This window comes from Aotus nancymaae, unplaced genomic scaffold (genome assembly GCF_030222135.1).
Source record: "Aotus nancymaae isolate 86718 unplaced genomic scaffold, 86718_ANA_hifiasm-v0.15.2.pri h1tg000051l, whole genome shotgun sequence".
Lineage (NCBI taxonomy): Eukaryota > Metazoa > Chordata > Mammalia > Primates > Aotidae > Aotus > Aotus nancymaae.
The window spans coordinates 16824383-16838205 of record NW_026988465.1 but is presented as its reverse complement, the minus strand read 5'-3'; positions in this window follow the sequence as shown (position 1 = coordinate 16838205).

The window sequence follows — 13823 nt, the reverse complement described above, 5'->3', positions numbered from 1 at the left end:
GGACCACAGGCATCCGCCACTGTGCCTGGCTAATTTTTGTATTTTTTAGTAGAGACAGGGTTTCACCATATTGGCCACGCTGGCCTCGAACTCCTGACCTCGTGATCCGCCTGCCTCGGCCTCCCAAAGTGCTGGGATTACTGGCGTGAGCCACTGTCTGATGTTTCCTTTGAACAGTAAATGATAGTTTTTTGGAGTAAAGGTCAGATTTTAATGACCCTATTCCTATAGGGTTAAATAATGAATTGTTGCCCTGCCCTGCCCTCTCTCTACTGTAGGAAAAAAGTACACAGGAAGGTGTGTAAACTCAAAGGAGCAGAGACGCTGAAGGCAAATGTCTGCTTCTACGTGCTGTGTGACCATGAAAAATGTGAGCAACCTGCTCTGAATACTTTTCTTCTTAGGAGGAATACTAGCAATAATAATTAGCCTTCAGAATTGTGGGGATTAAATGAGTTAAACCATAATGTGAGTTATGAAGCTGACAGAACCCTCAGATGATGATATAGTAGAAATAGGTCATTGTGATACATGGCCATATACGTTCTTTGGAGGTCAAGTTTCTCATCTGTAAAAGGTGAGTATTAGATTAGCTGACCAGCAAGGTTGCTTCTGTTTTTAACATCCCATAATTTGATGTTTCTGTTCACATTCTTCTGAACCTTTTTATTTCTAGTAATGAGGTTCTCAACACTTATTTTTTGACCTATAACTTGTAGTATTTTTTTTCCTGAGTAATAAATTCTAAATGACTTAAAGGAAAACACAGGTGTTTTATACATTATCTTCCACTATTGACAATTCATTTTTATGATTGAAGCAGTTAGGCAAGTTTCATTTCTTCCCTCCCCTCCCCTCCCCTCCCCCTCTCCTCCCCTCCCCTCCCCTCCCCCCCCTCTTTCTCTCCACCTCCCCCGCCCCCACTTTCTTTCCTTTCTTTTCTTTTTTCTCAAAGTCTTGCTCTGTCACCCAGACTGGGGTGCAGTGCTGCAATCTCGGCTCCTTGCAACCTCCACCTCCCAGGTTCAAGCGATTCTCCTGCCTCAGCCTCCCGAGTAGCTGGGATTACAGGTGCATGCCACCACTACCGGCTAATTTTTGTATTTTTAGTAGAGACAGGGTTTTGCCATGTTGGCCAAGGTGGTCTCAAACTCCTGACCTCAGGTGATCTGCCTGCCTCAGTCTCCCAAAGTGCTGGGATTACAGGCCTGAGCCACTGCTCCTGGCCAGTGGGCAAGTTTCTGAATTTAGAAAGAAACATAAACATTGTGGCAGATATTTAAGTCTTCACTCTGTGCCTACCAGGCACAATAAATAACATGCTTTGTTCACACACGGAAATGCAAAGTAGACATAGGTTCTCTTCCCACCCATGGTTACTAGGCCTAGCAATGCAGTGAGTTCATCTTTCTTTCTAGTTCTTCCTTCACAGCTCATTTGTTTCTCAACAAAACCCAGAACTTGGATAAAATTCACAGATTGAGTTTATGTCTTACCATGATAGGGGAAAATATTAGAAAACAACCCATCTTGGATGGGCGCGGTGGCTCATGCCTGTAATCCCAGCACTTCAGAAGGCCAAGGCAGATCGTGAGGTCAAGAGACTGAGACCATCCTGGCCTACATGGTGAAACCCGGTCTCTATTAAAAATACAAAAAAATTAGCTGGGCATGATGGTACGCGCCTGTAGTCCCAGCTACTTGGGAAGCTGAGACAGGAGGATCTCTTGAACCCAGGAGATGGAGATTGCAGTGAGCTGAGATTGCGCCACTGCACTCCAGCCTGGCGACAGAGTGAGACTCCATCTCAAAAAACCAAACCAAAACAAAAAAAAACACAAAAAAGAAAACAACCTATCTTTTAGGCAAGTCTGTTCTCCTTTCCTTCCTCCCTTCTTTTTGTAATCTTTCTTGTGATTAGTTTTCTAAACACAGCAAGACTAGTTCCAGAACCTCGTGAAAAGAGATGACACTCTATTTCATCTCACGCTTTGTTTGTAATCACAGTTTATAAAGCTCTTTCTCATACGTTCTCTCCTTTGTTTCTCAAACCAACAATCTAAAGTTAGTGGAACCAGATGTCACTATCCGTTTTAAAATTAGGAACCTGAGGCCTGAAGCTGAGTGAGTTTCCCCTGGACACACCTCCAGTGAGTGATGGCAACAGAACGGAATCCCTGGGCTTTCCCCTTGGACTTACGTCAGGTGTCGCCAAACTGCCCAAGTTCATTTCAAGAATTATACTGGCAGGGCACGATGTCTCACACCTGTAGTACCAGCACTTTGGGAGGCCAAGGCATATGGATTGCTTGGGGCCAAGAGTCTGAGACTAGCCTGGCCAACATGGTGAAACCCTGTCTCTACAAAATAAAAGTAAAAATTAGCCGGGCGCGGTGGCACGTGCCTGTAACCTCAGCTACTCGGGAGCATGAGGGAGGGGAATCACTTGAACCTGGGAGTTGGAGGTTGCAGTGAGCTGAGATTGCACCACTGCATTTCAGCCTCGGTGACACAGCAAGACTCCATCTAAAAAAAAAAAAAAATTATGCCGAAAATTCTTCTTGTACTATTTGCATAACTTAGAACTTGTATTTAAAATTTGTTTGTTTTGGTCATGTAAATAAAATTGGGAAGCAGAAGAAAAAGAAATAACTGTTTTTTAAGCTTTGTGAATCTCTGAATGAGGGATAATCCCTTTAGAGAAACAAAAAGGCCAACAGACAGTTTTGGGTTATTTCCCCATATGTAGATCCTGAGATGAGGATTTAATTTTAAGTCAAAGCAGTTTGTTTGGGAAGCGATCCCAGGAAGGATTTAGAGTGGGGAGGTAAGACAGGGAAGGGACGGATGCTAATGTTGACTGTCTTGATTAGCAGATGACCATAGCCGCTGTGGGCTCTGGGGCTCAGCACACCCATACCTCTGTGAGAGGGTGCAAAGCCACCTCAGAGTAGTTCCACTGGAGAGAAGAGGAGGCTGGGGTACTCATGGACCAGCTCTCGTTTGTCATTGACGCAACTCCCAGCATCGTGGAATGTCCTGCAAGCAGGACAGGCACACTCTGCGGTTGGAGAGAGTCCTTTGGCACAGTTGGAGGGGATTGCAGTAAGAAGCTGCTGCCTGCATAAGAAACGTAAGTGCTGAGAGGATGTGGGCGGGACACTCCAGCCGTGTCCCCTGTACCGATACACCTGCTCTGCCTGTGTCTTATGTGATTTCCGACTGTGATTCACACGTCTAGCATCATGAAACGTGCTAACAGAGACACAAAATATTTGTAAGGATCTGGTGCCTCTTCTTACCACAATAGGTTGATTGAAAATCCGTGCACACCTGAAAAAAGTAAGATGGTTTATTGTCAAGTGTCTAAATGAGTAAAGCAGACGTCAAATATTGTAGCAGCTCGCGGAAGGGAGTAATCAGCTGAGAAAGCCTTGCAGAGGAGGAACTCCTAGGGCTGATAGGATTTGGGTGGGGAGAATGAAGAGTGAATGTGGGACCGGACAGTCAGGTGTGCTGCATCACCCTCGCCTGTCCTCTAGACAATGGGAAGTTGAAAGTTTCCCCCTCCTTTGTCAAATAAATACATGCAGATAACTTAAAAGAATAAAAATAGTTTAGAGGCTTGTGAGGGGATGTAATTAAAGGTAGATCTAATATTTTAAAAATAATTGATAAAAAGTGGGCTTATACATTCAAAACGGCAAAGGTAATACTGCTCCTAAGCCAGATAGGTAGGGTGCCGTTAAAGCCATGCTTAAAGTTTATCGTCTTAAATTTATATGTTAGGAAGGAACAAGGCATGGAAATGATGAGCTAAGCTTTCATCTCAGAGGTTACAATAAGGTAAGAAAATTAAACTCCTCAAAAAGTTAGAAAGGAGATGTTAAAGTTAAGAGGAAAATTAATGAAATAGAAAACAGTCAATAAAGAGGATCAATAAAACAAAGTTGGTTCTTGAAAAGGAGCAATAAAATTGATAAACTCCTGGATATAGATTTAAGAAAAATAGGTGGAAAACACAACTATTATCGGGTGTCAAAAAGGAGACAATACCATCGATCCTGATGCAAACAGGATCCTTTGCAAATGCAAATGTAAAAGATTATAAGAATATCATGAACAGCTTCAAACAGTAAGTTTGATGAGTTAGATAAAATTGACATGTTCTTTAAAAGGTCACAACTGACCAAAACTGACACAACAAGGAATGTGAAAATCAGAATAATCTTATAAGTACTAAATAAATCGAATCTGTAATCACCGACTTTCCCACAAGGAAGACTTTACTCTCAGAAGTCTCACTGGTGAACTCCTCCAAATATTTAAGGAAGAATTAATGCTAAACTTGTGCAACTTTTTCAAATAGAAAAGAACAAAGATGATCTCTAGTGTTTGAATAACCTTGATATGAAATATGACACACATTATAAGGAAAACTACAGGTGAATCCTGCTCAACCCTGAACAAAATATTAATGAAGTGAATGGAGCACTATGTCAAAAGGATAATAAACCTTGCTCAGATTGGTTGATTTTGGAAATGCCAGTTTGGTCTTGTATTAAAAAAAACTAATGAGTATGATTAACATGCTCACAGAATACAGAAGAAAAATTATAATGATCATTTTATTAGGTACATAAAAAGCAATTGGATGCATTCAATATCTACTCATGATGTTAAAGTCTTTGGCAAATTAGCAGTAGAAAGGAGCTTCTTTTATTTAATGAACACACAAAAACCTATAGCAACTGACCTGTGTCATAGTGAAAAATTGAAAGCTTTTTCCTTGAAATTAGGGACAAGAAAACATGTATTAGAGTTACTAGTAAATGCAATAAGGCAAAAAAAAAAAAAAAAAAAAAGGAAAGAAAAAAAGAAAACGGTTGAAATAGAAGAAATTTTTTATTAAATAAAGTTGTTATAGTTTTATACATAGAAATCCTATAGGAAATACTTGCAGAAAAATTACTAAAATTGGTAAGTGAGCTTAGTAAAATCATGAAATACCAGGTCTATATACAAAATTACTTTTATAATACATATAAAAGATAAAAAGCAAAAAAAAAAAAAAAAATCCAGACAAATAAATACCTATTACAGGACTCCATTTTATGTAAAGTTCAAAAACCAAGAACAACTCCGGTATATTATTAGAAGTCATGACAGTGACTTTTGAGGAAGAGGAAGGGGTATGATTGGGTGTGGGCAGAAGGGGTGCTTCTGGGGGGCCAGTGCCCTCTTTCTTAATCTGGATAGTTGTTTTACAGATGTGCACTTTGTGATCATTGAGCTGAACATTTATGGTTTGCTCATTTACCTGCGTGTAAGAAAACATTTAACCCAATCAAAAGCCAGGTAGGCCAGTTTAGTAAGCAATAGTATCTATAAATAACATATAATTTTAACTTTAGAAACATTAAGTTATTTGAAGGTAATTGGAAGAAAACCAACCAATTAGAAAGCATTAATTTCTAAGCACAGAATCTACAATCGAATTGTGGCAAAAAGTAATTTTTAATGGCAAAAACTGCAATTACTTTTGCACCAACCTGATAAAAATAGTGGAACCTAAGCATGTGTCTTTAAGATTTTCTGGAATAGACTGGGGCGGTTGCTCATGCCTGTAATCTCAGCAATTTGGGAGGCTGAGGCGGGCGGATCATGAGGTCAAGAGATCGAGACCATCCTGGCCAACATAGTGAAACCCCATCTCTACTAAAAGTACAAAAATTAGCTAGGCATGGTGGTGCGCGCCTGTAGTCCCAGCTTCTTGGGAGGCTGAGGCAGAAGAATCGCTTGAACCCGGAAGGCAGAGGATTCAGTAAGCCAAGATAGCACCACTGCACTCCAGCCTGGCGACAGAGTGAAACTCTGTCTCAAAAAAAGAAAAAGAATTTGTGGGATACTATAGGTGCATCACTTCTTTCATCCTCTCTGGTCAAAGCTGTGTCGTTAGTTATGTAATTATATATGCAGGTGTCGCATACGTGACACAAACGGATCAATATCTCTGCCTGGAGGAATCCAGGGTCTGAAAAAGGTGCCTGGCAAATTGACCTGGGATTGCAGTGACCTTTGCAGCCTCTTGCTTGGAATGCTCTTCCTGCACCTTCCCCAGTCCTGCCACCCGGAGGCACTCAACTTCAACTCTTCACAATCTCTTTCTTCTGTTATTTCATCTCCATATTTCTACTTAACATCCTACTGACATGTTTTGATTTACCCATTTTAGACCTCATCTGTTGACTTCCTATTATGGTACGTTGAACCTCTTTAAACCTCTCTTCACTTCCCCTTCCTCTACTCTGCTAAGATCCAGTATTTACATTATGTTACTATGTAAATATTGTCCACCCTTAAGCCAAGTGTTGTATCATGATAATACTTCTTTTCTTGAACAACCTATTTTTCCTGGATTAATGATTGTCTCTTTTTAGTTTGCCTGGTTTTCTTTGTACCTAGTGGTCATCCTTCCCAACTGTCTCACAGATCTCATGAGTGTCTCTCAATATTATTTCTCAGATGGTCAATCCCTTATTATTATTGATTAATGCTCCTTTTTTTCCCATGGAGATATCTTCCTGAAGCCCTCTGTTTTCCTTCAATCTAGACTCCTTGCTCTCTTGGCTGACTGCTCATCTTCATCCACCTAGAACTTGCCTTTGCCACCCTCCTGTAGTGAGTCCCCTGTTTCTTGGGGTCTTTTGCATAACTCTTTCTCGGTTTTCTCCATTTTTTTTTAACTTCAATCTTTCTCCTGATGCTACTCCACTAGAGTAAGAAAGATTATTCAAGAAAAGATTGCATGAGACATGATGTCTAGTCTACTCAAAACTTTATTAAGAGGTTGATAGGGGACAGAATTTATGGATGAAAGCCATTTTTCCTTAGAGGTTTAAGGAGAAATAAACCTTCATCAGTTGCTCCATTGTTTTACTTTTGGCTCCAAAAGTTTTTATTTACAGAAATGTGTCATGTTTTGATATTTCTTTATGTCTTCGTGTGGGTCATTCTTTATTTACTATTCTGGACATTTGGCAGATCCTTGAAATATGCAAAGTCAAGTTTCCACAGTGCTGGGACATTTTATTTTATTATTTCTTTGAGAGTTTTCTCCTTTTGTTATCTCTTCTCCCCCTCTGGGACTCTTATTAGTTAGCTGTTAATTTATAGTTCATTATTCTTACTGAATTAATTGTGCTTGATTTCAAATGTTTTGTATTCTCTAATTGTTCCATTTTAATGGCAACTTGTTCACTTATCTCAGAGGAAGAACCATGGCAGGCCACCAACAGTGAGTCCTACAACTATGAAAAAGGGACATGGGACTCAACTTAGTGTGAGGGAACAGGGAACACTTCTTTGTAATGTGACATCTGTGCTCAGCCAGGATTAACTAAGCAAAAGGAAACTGGGAGCACACATTCCAGGAAAAAGGAACAGCTTATGTGAAAATCCTGAATAGGGAAGGTGTGCAGTGCGTTAGGAAGGAACTAAAAGTGGCCAGTGTGATTAGAGTTGAGAGCAAAGGGGAAAGCAGCTCAGAATGAGGCTGATAATGTAAGCAAGAACCAGACCATTCAGGGCCTTTGGCTATATTAAGGATTTCAGAGTTTATCTTAAAGGCATGGGAAGTTATTACAAAGTTCAAAGCAGAGCAGATCATTTAATGCTAAATTTTACAGGTGAAACTTTGATGAGAAACAGGATATTTATATAGTGTCAAAGTACTTTGACACAGAATACTTACTGATTGCCAAGAGAAAAAAAAAAACAGAGAAATCCAACAGACACCACTCCATCAAGTGATCAAAGTTACCATTACACCATTGATGGATGAATCAACATCGTGTACTCCTCATATAATGCACTGAGAAGAACATAACATCTCTCTGTGATACTTCTGCCAGCAATGCATGCCTGGATCATATTGTGGGAAAACATAAGACACATCCAATGGGAGGGACATTCTACAAAATAAGTGGCCTGTTTCCTTTAAAAACACAAACATGCATACACAGTGAAGTATGAAAAGACAGACTGAGGAACTGTTCTAGGTTTAAGGAGACTGGAGAGACATGGCATTGTGTGGTCTGGGCTGGATTCTCAACCAGCACTTTCTTCTCTTGCTATAAAGGGTACTAGTGAGACAATTGGAAAAATTTGAAAAATATCTGTAGATTAGACCTTAGATCAATGTCAATTTCCTGATTTTCATAATTGTACTGAGACTATCTCAAAGAATATCCTTGTGTTTACACACTATAATACTTAAAACAGAAGGGCATCTTGTGTGTAACTTACTCTCAAATGGCTTAGGAGAAAAAGTAGATAGAATGAATGCGAATGAGAGTGACTATGAAGAAAAATGAACTGTGATAAAACATGATAAAATACTAATATTTGTTGATGCTCAGAATTCAGGAAAACTTAACATTTGAATAACCCAGGTGCAATAAATTCTTCACGCTACTTTTGCAATTTTTCTGTAAGTCAAATTATTTTACAATTTTAAAAAAGATGGCTTAGATTGCAGTAAGAGAAGCCAGTAAAAGAGGACAAAAGGGAATACAGCACATGGAGCCCATTGTCAGGCGGTGCACGCATCCAAGAGAATGCTTATAGTGACTTGGTGTTGAATGGTCGCCGTGGAGACGGAGAGGAGTGGATGGAATCGAGGTATTTAGGACATGAGGTAGACATGAGTGGAGGAGGATGTAGAGCCCATGGGTGATGCCATTCACTGAAACAAGGGAGAGTAGGAGGTGCAGCCTTAAAGAGAATGCTGCTGAGTTCATTTTGCACAACATATATATGATACCTTTAAAATATCCAACTGACGAGTTAGAGTAGGCAGTGGATTTGTAGCTCCAGAGATCAGGGATGAGTTTTGTGCTGAAGATAGAAGTTTGAGGCCATTTAGCACATAGATGGCAACTGAAGCCATGAGCGTGGGTGATGGTGTCTAAGGAGCAAGTGGAATAGAGAAGAGGGCTAAGAAAGCCCAACATTTAAAGGTTGGATAGAAAGAAAAACAAATGTGGTCAGTAATGGAATGAAAATGGAGATGCAACCACAGGTATTCACATGGCGAAAATAATTATAAAAGGATATTATATGCAAGTCTGTATTTGAAAATGTAAAGAAAACATGATTTTCTAGCAAAAGACAAATTACCAGTGACCAAACTTGGGCAGACTGTAACCGTAGAAGAGTAATTCTACAGTTACGGTCTTCGGAACAACTTGTAGGGTCATTAAAGATGTATTTACCATTGAAAAAAGGAGACTTTAAAAACTTGTTGAGTTCTTTATAACTTGCAAAGAACAAAAAATTTCTGTTTCTAAGGTCTTAACCTTGGAAACACACTGAGTTTGGAAGCAAAAGAAGGTAAAAAGAAATGAACAGAGACTTAGGAGAATAAAAAAAGTGCAATGATACGATAATTCAAAGAGACAGGAAGGCTAAATCCTTCCTTGGTTACTGAACTGGCATCAGTGATAAACATTTTCCTACTCACTACTTGATGGGAATAGTTAGCAGTATCTCTAGATCAAGTCAGAATGTGACGACCAGATGTTTGACACTTGGGACTAATTATATAATATGGAGTATTTGTCAGATGTTGAAAAGTTGTAGTATAAAAATGTGGGTCTAGTTATGGTCCTATTTTCTAGGAATCTGCCATTGAAGATTTGGGGACAGCACTAGTATCTTCAAGAAGTTGAAGTTGTATTTGGAGTTGGGTTGATCCCTCTTCCTCTCGTTTGCAAAGCCCTACAAAGGGAACAGGCTAACACCGTCATATGCTGTGATCTAGTCTGCACTCTCACTAGATGGACCCTGGAAACTGACCATGGTAATGGCTAATCAAGGTGCTAGCCATTGATCAACAGAAGGGTGGCCATGTGATATCACAGCCTGAATCTTCTTATTTCAATAGGTTTTTGGGGAACAGGTGATGTTGGGTTACATGAATAAGTTCTTTAGCGGTAATTTCTGAAATTTTGGTGCACCCATCACCAAAGCAGTGTACACTGTACCCAATGTGTAGTCTATTATGGGTCATTGCACCCCTTTCCCCAAAGTACAATGTATCATTCTTATGCCTTTGCATCCTCACAGCTTAACTCCCATATATGAGTGAAAACATATGTCTGGTTTTCCATTCCTGAGTTACTTCGCTTAGAATAGTAGTCTCCAATTCCATCCAGGTTGCTTTGAATGCCATTATCTCATTCCTTTTTATGACCGAGTACTATTTCATGGTACACACACACTGCCCCCCACATTTTCTTTGTTCACTTGTTGATTGATGGGCATTTGGGCTGGTTCCAGATTTTTGCAACTGCAAATGGAGCTGCTACAAAGAAGCAAGTGCAAGTATCTAAGTATCTTTTTCATACAGTGACTTCTTTTCCTCTCCGTAGATACCTAGTAGCAGGATTGCTGGATCAAATGGTAGTTCTACTTTTAGTTCCTTAAGGAATCTCCACACTGTTTTCCATAGTGGTTGTACTAGTTTACATTCCCACCGGCAGTGTAGAAGTGTTCCTTTTACACAACATCTATTCTTTTCTGTTTTTTTTATTATGACCATTTTTGCAAGAATGAGGTGGTATTGCATTGTGATTTTGATTTGCACTTCTTTCAATATCATTAGTGATGCTGAGCATTTTTCCATATGCTTGTTGTCCATTTGTATGTCTTTTGAGAATTGTCTATCATGTCCTTAGCCCACTTTTTGATGGGATTGTTTTTTTCTTTTCTTTCTTTCTTTTTTTTTTTTTTACTGTACTTTAGGTTCTGGGGTACATGTGCAGATCATGCAAGATTGTTGCATAGGTACATACATGCCAATGTGTTTTTCTGCCTCCATCCCCCCATCACCCATACTACATCTGGCATTTCTCCCCATGTTATCCCTTCCGAACCTCCCCACCCCCTGCTGTCCCTCCCTTGGCATCCCCCAACAGACCCCAGTGTGTGATGCTCCCCTTCCTGTGTCCATGTGTTCTCATTGTTCAACACCTGCCTATGAGTGAGAACATGCGGTGTTTGATTTTCAGTTTTTGTGTCAGTTTGCTGAGAATGATGGTTTCCAGATTCGTCCATGTCCCTACAAAGGACACAAACTCATCATTTTTTATGGCTGCATAGTATTCCATGGTGTATATGTGGCACATTTTCCTTGTCCAGTCTATCGTCAATGGGCATTTGGGTTGGTTCCAGATCTTTGCTCTTGTAAACAGTGCTGCTATGAACATACATGTGCATGTCTCTTTATAATAGAATGATTTATAATCCTTTGGGTATATTCTTAGTAATGGGATTGCTGGTTCAAATGGAATTTCTATTTCTAGGTCCTCGAGGAAGCGCCACACTGTCTTCCACAATGGTTGAACTAGTTTACACTCCCACCAATAGTGTAAAAGTGTTCCTATTTCTTCACATCCTCTCCAGCATCTGTTGTCTCCAGATTTTTTAATGATTGCTATTCTAACTGGCATGAGGTGCTATCTCAATGTGGTTTTGATTTGCATTTCTCTAATAATCAGTGATGATGAGCATTTTTTCATATGTTTGTTGGCCACATAAATGTCTTCTTTTGAAAAGTGTCTATTCATATCTTTTGCCCACTTTTGGATGGGTTTGTTTTTTTTTTCTTGTAAATCTATTTTAGTTCTTTGTAGATTCTGGGTATTAGCCCTTTGTCAGATGGGTAGATTGCAAAAGTTTTTTCCCATTCTGTTGGTTCACTCTAATGATTGTTTCTTTTGCTGTACAGCAGCTCTGGAGTTTAATTAGGTCCCATTTGTCTATTTTGGCTTTTGTTGCCAATGCTTTGGTGTTTTAGGCATGAAGTCCTTGCCTATGCCTATGTCCTGAATGGTTTTGCCTAGGTTTTCTTCTAGGGTTTTTATGGTTAGGTCTTATGTTGAAGTCTTTAATCTATCTGGAGTTAATTTTAGTGTAAGGTGTCAGGAAGGGGCCCAGTTTCTGCATTCTGTTTGTTTTTTTCTTGCTTATTTGTTTGAGTTCTTTGTAGAGTCTGGATATTAGTCCTTTGTCAGATGTATAGATGTATAGATTATGAAGATTTTCTCCCACTCCGTGGGTTGTGTGTTAACTCTGCTTTTTTCTTTTGCTGTGCAGAAGCTATTTAGTTTAATTAAGCCCCATCTATTTATCTTTGTTTTTGTTGCATTTGTTTTTGGGTTCTTGGTTATGAAGTCTTTGCCTAAGCCAATGTCTAGAGGGGTTTTTCCAATGTTATCTTCTAGAATTTTTATGGTTTCATGTCTTAGATTTAAGTCTCGGATTCATCTTGAGTTGATTTTTGTATAAGGTGAGAGATGAGGATCCAGTTTTGTCTTCTACGTGTAGCTTGCCAATTATCCCAGCACCATTTGCTGAATAAGGTGACCTTTTCTAACTTTATGTTTTTGTTTGCTTTGTTGAAGATTAGTTGGCTATAAGTATTTGACTTTATTTCTGGGTTGCCTATTCTGTTTCATTGGTCTATATGCTTATTTTTATACCATGCTGTTTTGGTGACTATGGCCTTATAGTATAGTTTGAAATTGGGTAATGTGATGCCTCCAGGTTTGTTCTTTTTGCTTATTCTTGCCTTGGCTATCCAGGCTCTTTTTTGGTTCCATATAAATTAAATTTTTTTTCTAGTTCTGTGAAGAATGATGGTGGTATTTTGATAGAAATTGCATTGAATTTGTAGTATGGTTATTTTTCACAGTATAGTTGTGTTCACAATATTGATTTTATCTACGCATGAGCGTGGAATGTGTTTCCATTTGTTTGTGTCATCTATGATTTCTTTCAGCAGTGTTTTGTAGTTTTACTTGTAGAGATATTTTATGTCTTTGGTTAGGTGTATTCCTAAATATTTTCTTCTTCATCATCTCTCTCTCTCAGTCTCTCTCTCTCTCTCTCTTTTTTTTTTTTTTGGCAGCTATTTTGAAAGGGGTTGAATTCTTGATTTGATTCTCAGTTTGGTCGCTGTTCATGTGTAGCAGAGCTACTGATTTGTGTACATTAATTTTGTGTTTGGAAACTTTGCTGAATTCATTTACCAGTTCTAGGAGTTTTTTTGATGAGTCTTTAGGGTTTTCTAGGTATATGATCATCTCGTCAGCAAACAGCACCGTTTGACTACTTCCTCTTTACTGATTTGGATGCCATTTCTTTCTTCCTCTGTCTGACTGCTCTCTCTAGGACTTACAGTACAATGTTGAATAGAAGTGGTGAAAGTGTGCATTCTTGTCTTCTTCCAGTTCTCATGGGGAATGCTTTCATCTTCTCCCTATTCAGTATAAGACTGGCTGTGGGTTTGTTTTAGATGAATTTTATTATCTTAAGATGTGTCCCTTTTATGCTGATTTTACTGAGAGTTTTAATCATAACGGGATGCTGGATTTTCTGCATCTGTTGAGATGATCATGTGATTTGTTTTTAATTCTGTTTATGTGATGTATCACATTTATTGACTTACATATGTTAAACCATCCCTGGATCCCTGGTATGAAACCCAGTTAATCATGGTGGATTGCTCTTTTGATATGCTGTTAGATTGGGTTTGCTAGTATTTTGTTGAGGATTTTTTTTATCTATGTTCATCAGGGATATTGGTCTGTAGTTTTCTTTTGTTGTTATGTCCTTCCCTGTTTTCAGTATTAGGGTGATACTGGCTTCATAGAATGACTTAGGAAAGATTCCCTCTTTCTTTATTTTTTGGGATACTGTCAATAGGATAGGTACCAATTTTTCAAATGTCTGATAGAATTCGGCTGTGAATCCATCTG